The sequence below is a fragment of the Aedes aegypti genome, chromosome 2, assembly GCF_002204515.2.
Source record: "Aedes aegypti strain LVP_AGWG chromosome 2, AaegL5.0 Primary Assembly, whole genome shotgun sequence".
Classification (NCBI taxonomy): Eukaryota; Metazoa; Arthropoda; class Insecta; order Diptera; family Culicidae; genus Aedes; species Aedes aegypti.
The window spans coordinates 122,390,757-122,398,986 of record NC_035108.1 but is presented as its reverse complement, the minus strand read 5'-3'; the positions used below and the strand labels follow the sequence as shown (position 1 = coordinate 122,398,986).

Sequence of the window (8,230 nt, the reverse complement as noted above, 5' to 3'; positions counted from 1 at the left end):
TCTTGCAGGCATATTCAGTGATGTGTGGTTCTTGATGCAACGCAAGAAATACTACATTTTACTCGAGAAACTGTTACATTTCGATCAGTGCTACAACGCAATGATTAACTCATGGTCGAACGAAACCGAAGCATCATTCACAAGACATCAAATCCTGTTCTTAGTTGCTAGTCACGTAACTATAATGAGCACCTACGTCGCAGCTTTTATGTGGTTTCAAGTATACGGACCGAATACCAAGATTCTCATCATATGCTGTGTCTTCATTGGATTTCACTTCATGTTGCAACAGTTGTACGCTATGTTCTTTGCTGAACACCTATCCGTACGTTACAACTTGCTGAGTAAAGTCGTTGAACATAGGAGCTGTCGAAAAATATTGCTGGCAACGCTGAAACTTTACGATCAATTGGACAGTATGCAGAAAATAGTTTCTGAAGTTTTTGGATTGTCCTGCTTGGTCAGCACGTTGATTGTGTTCTTGAACACAGCGATCGTGTTCTACACCGAAATGATCTATATTGTACAGGGTGGTCCTGTTGTTATGATATTGTCAGAAGTGATTACCATGATACCCATAATCATAATGTTCTACGCCATGATGAATTCATTCGATAGATTGATCGTCGAGGTAAGATGATTTTGCTGAAAATGTGTTATAAAGTTTTGAGTTCGATGCTTGTTTTAACAGTACAAATTGGAAACATTTGCACAAAAGTTTTCCCAGGTGGATTGTTCGCCGATTTAAGAGACTTCTTATAGGCCTTGACGCCTTCTACATTGTTTCCTGAGCCAATCAAAATTAAAAATTTCATCAAGGGATCCCTCTTGTTGTCTTAACCTTCATCCAGCCAACATAATTTTCACATGCTGAAAAACACACTCAAATGTGAATACCTTTTTTGTTTCTGAATGATGTTTTTGATGAAATTTTCAGAATTTCACGAAAGACTCACGATTTTATGATCCGGAAAACGGAATATGGTCTAAATGCTTCCGGATTGTCTTGGGATACCAGAATCATCCATTCAACAGATACCTCAAGCCCCAGATGAGCTGGAACTAAACTAGAAGATTGGCGTTTTCGATAATGTTGTTCATTAGTGGTACAAGTAACAAATTTTCTTCAACTATCTATATCTCGAGATCCTGATAGGCTAGAAGGCAGCCATCTTATTCAAAATTGTTCAACAGATCAAGGGTGATCTGGCAGTAAATCATGCTAGTTACAAAAGTTTCTTCAATCTGATGTATCTTGAGATCTTGATGAGCTAGAAGGCTGGTGTCTTAGACAACGTAATTCATGAAAAAAGGTATGGCAGACGGTGAAAAATATAAATGGACATACGCAAGGCGGCCTAGTAATAAGCTTACTTCAATTTATTATTTGAGATTCTTGAGCTAAATTGAGATCCTGATAATCTTGAAAGTTTTTATCTCCGTCAAAGCTTTTCAGCACAGGGTGGCCACCGAACCGGTAAGTAAGTGCTTCTACATGTGTGACTTTGTTTCATTCCTGCCTTGAACTTATTTGTTTTAATCAACTCTTCATTTTTTTAGGAGAATTGAAATACTTTCAATTAGAGTATAGAACAACTAGTGTTTCTTGATGGTTTACTTAGGCACTTGGAGCTTTTGTCGGCCAAATTGTCTAAAACTCAGCAGTGAGAAGGGGTTTCAAAAATTCAAAAATCTGATTGAGAATTCATCTACTAAAAATTTGTTTTCAACAGTTTCCCACTACTGCAAATAAAAAAAAAGATTTCTGTGGGGAATAGTCATAATGGGTAAATTATAATTTATTTGAGTGATTATTCTGAACAAGTAAGAAAAATAGCTGAATTTTCCTTAAAATCATCGAGTGTGTAGAGAGCTCTAGAACAAAAGTTCACTGGAATAGCATAAGCTTTCAGTTATGATGGTTTCAGACAATTTAGATGGTAAGATTTTTGCTATCCAATAAATTCCTATTATTTTTTTAAATGGACTAGTGGCTACGCTAATGTTAACAGTGTAGCAGAAGCTAAAAAATTTAAATTGTTTTAGGTATCTCACTACAAATTTCTCAAATATGAATACTTTTTTTTTTGTCTAAAAAATGGAGAAGCTTTGTAAGGATTGGAGTAATACCAATGATATTCAATTTCGTAAAATAGTTTATTAGACGAATGTTATTATCTAAGTTATTCCGAATAATTTTAAGCAATTTTGTTCATATACAGAAGCACTATGCGTTGAGTGTCGAATCAAGCGATAGGGAAATCCATTGCGTTTAAATTATTTATGGAAGAGCAGAATGTGTTGGACACAATTTCTGTAAATAAATGTTGTCGATATCGTGTAAAAGAACATCGATCTATGAAGATTTTTAATAACTCATAACATAGGCCATGGCCCCCGGGCCCCCACATTTTAAGGGCCCCACAAATCTCGACAAACAGATTTATAGTCAAACTTTTACGAACAATACGAATCAATGCAATAGTACTTTTTTTAATTTAATCATATGATTTGAAAGATTTTATTTATAAATCCGGGATAATGAGCGAAACTTATGCAAATTAAATTACTAAAACAAAAATTAGAACATTCAGAATGGGATTTTGATGACTTTATGAGAAACTAGCTTCTCAAACGAAATTTAAGACTAGGTTTGAAAGAAGTTTATAAATCTTCAGATCAAGCAGTAGGATTAAATAGTTTTTATTTGCACTGATTATCTCTAGGAATTTCGTGAGAATTTAGGTATTTTCCCAAAGATTCTGAGATTATTCCGATGATTTTACCAGGAGTTCAGTAAGTGAGTAATTCCTCCAAGAATTTTCCCAAAAAATCCTCCAAGCAGAGAGCAGAGATTTCATCAGGAATTTCCCCAAAGAAACTTTTAGATATTTTTCAAGGAAGTCCTAACCACTCTGTTTGCTCACTCGATTTTCAAAGCTCACCCTTATTCTCAGGTTAAGATTAAATAAATAAGAGGAACATGGAAAATAAAAGATTTAGACAGCTAGTAGGGACTATCACATATACAAGTTAAAATCGATATAAATATAAAATCATAAAAATACTAAATAAATAACTTAAATATATCATGCAATTATAATAAGGCCAAGCGATTCTCAGCTAGGAAACTCAAGGCGGCAAACGGTTAGTTTAAATACAATACACCTCATAGGAATTATATTCAGCCTACCCCCAAAAGACACACCAGCAATAACACCTTCACAATACTGGCAGTTTTTGGTAGCAGTTTTGGCGTTCGCCTATCGGGCAAGCTAAGGGACCGAAAAATGCCTATTCGCCGGTTCCTGGGTGGTCAAGCAGCATCAGCTCGGCCACTTGTACGAGTACTTCGCTGGAGAGAACATCTAACTCAAAAGCATTTCCGAGTTTTACTACAAAGTGTAGTGCCATATACCAATACGGCCATCAATTAGGCCACGTTATTCCATTGTCAAACGGAGACCACGCCGGCGATTAGTGTGGTATATTTCATCGGCGGCCATCAGTTGTAACAGTGTACAACTAAAGGACATCACGAAGTGACTGTCTAATGAGCCAGTAACCTCAAACCGACTCATAGCGATACGAAGCACATGTAGGTGCACCCCAACATCTAGAACCCCCCTCCCCTGGGAAACCGACCATTGCGGAACCCCGAAGGATCGTCCAAGGCGATAACCGAGAACCCCCCCATTGGGTCAACCGACCAAGAGTGGATCGCGAGGTAGCAACCAGCTACCAAGGACTCCAGCAGCTTCCAGTTTTCACCGACGGGCCCAACACTGACACCCACACAAATCCGTAAGTAGAGTGTACTTGGCAGGACTTTAGATAGGACAGTCAGGGACGTTAGGGTAAAAACGAATAAATCGCCGTCGAAACGTTCATAGCTCTTGTTTTTCAATTTCCTCTTCCTTTGAGTTTACCTCGGCGTGAATGAGCCGACCCTGAGAATTGGGTTAGAGTTTCGTGCATTGAGCGGGCGTAACAGGGAAAAGTTACAGTCTTCCACGGTATCCGGTGATTTTTCCATCAATTTTCTTAGTATATTTCCCAAGATTTGAGTTTAGAATTTGTTTAAAGCATCTTTGAGGAATTAATTGTAGGTAGTATGGTTGGAGTGCTCAATGATTTCCTAGAGAAAATTCTGGAGAAAATCCTCTTAGCATCTTTTGTAAAATCGCTCGAAGAATTTCTAGAAGAATTTGTAGGGAAATAACTAAAAGAATTTCCAGATAGATCCCTGTATGAGCCCCTGACAACATTCCAGATGAAATCTCTGGTCAAATCACTAGAATATTATTTACAGTTTCTCCTTGAAACATGTGAGACGGAATTTTTGAAGAACCTGCTGAAGTGTTTAAATTTTTCTCTGGAGCCTGTTGAATTTTGCATCAGGATTCACTGTAATCGTAAGGAAACAGGAGACTTAAGAGACCATTTTGATTGAAAAATAGAGATGTTGAAGACCTTTCATTAAAAATATAAACTTTTTAAAGACTATCATGTAATAGAGACCAAGTATCTAGAAAAAAGACTTGCTACCAGCCCTACACCAATTTCTTCAACTCTGATAATGACAACCTTACAAAAAACATGCAAAATATCTAGTCTATTCTACAGTGTCAATATGACCCTAATATCGACCCGGATCATTATCTAACCGTCGTCCGTAACGCTTACATTCAATTATACACTACAATTTCGTTTTGCGGAACAGTAAAAATTCAAAAAATGAGTTGTGTTTAATTGTTTAGAAATTACTAGACCACCCAGAATACAAAATTAGAATCAATTGGACTGCTATAAGAAAGATTTTTGTCTTTTGAAAAATTTTGCCGAAACCACCGACATTTTAGCTTTCGTAAAAAATACGGCAGCGCCACTTAACATACAAAATGTAAGCCAACAGGGGATCATAGATTTTAGATTTCACCCATCTAAAATTATTTGCCGTAAGCATTAAGCTTCTTGCTTTTTTTGTTCTTGAAATAGAGAAGTGAAATCTAGGGAACAACATTTGGACCAATTTTATCACTATCATAGTTATTGTTATTCAAACATTATATATATATTAATTGTTACTGCCAGATGGTCCTTGTTCTGTTGAACAACTTTGCCTAAGAACCGACATTCTAGTTCATCAAGACTTGAGATACAAACGGTTGAAGATTTTTTTCTGGCGCGGTGATTTTCAAATTGAAGTTTTACTGTCAGAAAGCTAGTGATCTGCTGAACAACTTTTGTCGAGATATTGAAAATTGAAGAAAATTTTTCACTAGCGTCTCCTAGCGGAGGTTCCGTTTGCGGTTAGGTTTTAATTAATTGAATAATTCGGAATTCATTATTACTCAACAAATATCTTCGGCAGGCACAACTAAGGGTCACGGCTGTAGTCCACCACCGATAATGCAAGAATTTTTCTAAGATCTTTTTGAGTCTACTAAGTCAACTAAGAAACTTGCCAGGAGTCTATCGAACATTAACAGCCCGATAAAGAAGTTCTTGAAAACGATCCATCTCATATCCAACAAAAAATCATTTAATTTTGAATAATTTTAGTGGTGCTGCGAAGAGTTATCCAAAAAGTGTGTCAAAACCATTCCGAAATATGTTCATAAGAATTGAAAAAAGTGTTCGAGTATCCTCAAAAATTTCACTAGAATCCGCGAAGATCTAGCGAAGAAATTTTTCAAAAAATAATTGGGAGCCGACCAACGACCGTTAAGATAATTTGGCAATAATACCACCAAAAACATTTCAGAAATCTTGTCTGATACCCGTAAAGAATCTTTGCAGAAATATTCCATGTATCACTTCTACACATACTAAACTTATCACAAATACTGATGATAGGGTGCAGAGCTTCTTGGGCATTTCCATGATTCACTTTGGCATGAGCGGTTTTTCTCGGGTGAATTTTTTGAAGCTTTGCAATAAGAAGCGCATTAGTACGACGCATTTTGTGGTCAAAGATGAGCTTCGCAGCTTCCAAAAAATCCCGCACCTGAATTGAATCAAGTGCCCAGAATAGGATCCACATCCCTATATTCAAGAACATGGTTTGAGTGGAAACAGTGAAGAATTCCGAAAATCTACTATCAATAGTTCTGCAATAAATTTTCATTAAATTTTCAAGGTATCTCGCCAGGAAGCTGGCGTAATTTGACAGATTAGGTAATGAATTTCATCAACAAACCTGTATCAACGATATTAGTTTCATTCGTTAATTTGTGCTGAAAAAATCCAGTGATGTAAACGTAAACTTGTAACCTCTTATCGAAAGAATAACATTTTATTAGTAAAATACCATAAAACTTTAAAAATATTGAACCTTTTAAAATATTTAAAGCAACAAGAAAATGAGCGAGAAAATCAACACTTATTTATAATGGCTTGATCGCGGACCTTTTAAGAAGTCGTCACGTTACCCTAGGAGTTCGCGGTCCATCGGTTAGGAATCCCTGGTCTAGGTTGATCGTCTCATGAGCATTTTCTGTACCTGATCAAATTACAACTCCACGATAGGGTATTAACCATATTCATAAAGTTTAGGAAGTTTACTGGTTACATTTACATATGAAGGCCAATCATATTACAAACTCAGAACATCTAGACAAGTTAGCATATAATTGACATAATTGCATATAAAGTATTCAGTATAAGTATTTAGTGTTTAGTGTAAGTCCAAATTTTAGTCATGATGACCCATTATACGAGTGCAAATTTCAGTGTACACAAAAACTCTACAGTTTTAAGGAGAAATTTTATAAAATTATATGATCTTATGAAGATTTTCGATAAAAAACAATGTTGAATATGCACGCGGTCATTGTTTAAGACAAAATCGAAGTAAAGACAAAGTGGAATAATTAAACTGTTTTGGCGTTTCAGGAAAGTAAATTTAAAACCGCCTTTATGTCACTTCAATATCAAGCGATCGAGTCGCAGTTGGGAGAATTTTCGGTAATCATTCTAATTACAAATATGCGCATCATAATTTGTTGACTAACTTTTCGATCTCTTTTGTACAGAATTTTCTCGACGTGATCAATCTCAAGCTGATGACTGATTCTCCTCGAATCACCGCCTGTGGACTCTTCACACTCAATTTGCAAGCCTTCAACAACGTGATTCAACTTGTATTTTTGTCACAATCAAGCATGTTAAATAATATCTTCTTCACAGATTTTGGCTGCCATTGTCACCTACATCATGATACTGTTCCAGTTTAAGGACTTCGAGAAAACATAAATACGATGTGTAGATATAAATATTAGTCTATTTGATAAACACTTAGTCTACTTAAAAATAAAACCTTGAATGGTATTTGGATACTTTTGTTGGTAATAATAGTTTTCATTAGGGTGAAGCCTTTGCCACTCGCGAATCTTCTGGCGTTCCAGCTTTTTGGCCTGCTGCATCTTGTACACGAACAAGGGACGGAAAATGATTGTAGTTTCATCGGCAACCAGATCGTTGTCGGATTCTTTATCGACTTGCCCGTGGACCGACGTAACAATCAGTAAGTAGCCGGTCGAAATCTGTTGAACAGCACAAAAATTCTAACAAATTGACTAAATTCGCAAACTTGTCTTCCTTACCACTAGAATTACTATAAACGAGTTCATGATTGCTTAGTAGGGTTTTCCAACTATGAGTATCGCCGATAACCGGTATGTGACGATCGTTTAACACATTCTCCACAATTTACCAGGTGTATAAATAGTATTCAGCCTTGCAAGAACTAAGCTTCTAAAGAACTTATTATCAAAATATATTGAAAACTTCTGCGCAAATATTTTGCTTCCGATCCGGATCAAACCATCCCGATGACTGAATCACAATCATGAACCTGATACGATCGTAGACGGGGGATCATCTTAAACGTGATAATTTGTGTCAGACATGCGAAAAATGATACAACCGATACAATAAACTACGATGTAAGCTAAACAAAGTCAATAAACCAAAAATTAGTAAATCGAAAGCGAATCTGTTTGTTACCGTCGTGCGATTTACGCTGTGGCAGTAGATTAAATATTTGTACTAATGCAATGCACGTAAGTACTCTTGTGCTGTGCGTACACAATTTATAACAGTACTTCTCAGTGCTACTTTTTATACCTATTGAACCCTTTTCGATCCTCGTTAGGACCCGTACCTTCGATTTTTCGTTGGACCCTTTGGCGAAAGTCGTTGTAGTCTCTAGCCCATGCTTTTCGAT

General features: G+C 36.4%; 1 long non-coding RNA gene across 1 annotated transcript; it reads right to left on the bottom strand.

The window, feature by feature from the left end:
• Nucleotides 1–7,267: 7,267 nt before the first annotated feature.
• LOC110675978 lies at nucleotides 7,268–7,998 on the bottom strand. Its single transcript, XR_002499964.1, has 2 exons — nucleotides 7,608–7,998; nucleotides 7,268–7,547 (listed from the first exon to the last, which is right to left on the bottom strand). It is a non-coding gene; the product is annotated as an uncharacterized LOC110675978 (long non-coding RNA).
• Between the last annotated feature and the right edge of the window lie 232 nt (nucleotides 7,999–8,230).